A 551-nucleotide genomic window follows, 5' to 3' on the forward strand; every position below is an offset into this window, starting at 1 on the left:
TGGAATGTCGTTCCACCTCGCTGCTTGTCCTAGTCTACCTTCGCCCTCTTCCCTACCTGCAAGGGGAAGGGTGCCTGCGGTGGACGGTCTGATGTAGCGGGAGGAGGGAAAGCTGTTCAAGCGGATGGGGTAGATGAGAGTCGAGAGGCTGAGGGAAAGACCTATGGAAGGGGGATGAGGGCTGGAGGGCTGAGGAGAAAAGCCATGGAAGTCGGGGTGAGAAGTGAGGAGCTGAGGCGAAGAGCCGTGGCGTGGGGTGAGAGCTGAGAGAAGGAGCTGCAGGGCAGCCGCGTCGATGCGGTGCCTCCGAGCGAGGGGACGGTGTGACCTGAGGAGGGAGCTGAGGGGTGAGGGGGGAGCTCCATGTCCTGAGGGGCGCCAGAAGGACGCGTCTCTTCCCGCCCTTTTCGTGAGGGGCGCTCGGGCGGGGAGGCGAGAGGGGCCCGGGGGCGGCACGCAGCTACCTGTGTGGCGCGGCAGGCGGGCACTCATCAGCCGGGCTCTGGCGTGGTCCTCGTCCGGCGCCGCAGCGGCGAGTGCGGGGAAGCCCG

This window comes from Geospiza fortis, unplaced genomic scaffold (genome assembly GCF_000277835.1).
Source record: "Geospiza fortis unplaced genomic scaffold, GeoFor_1.0 scaffold896, whole genome shotgun sequence".
In the NCBI taxonomy this organism is placed as follows: Eukaryota; Metazoa; Chordata; class Aves; order Passeriformes; family Thraupidae; genus Geospiza; species Geospiza fortis.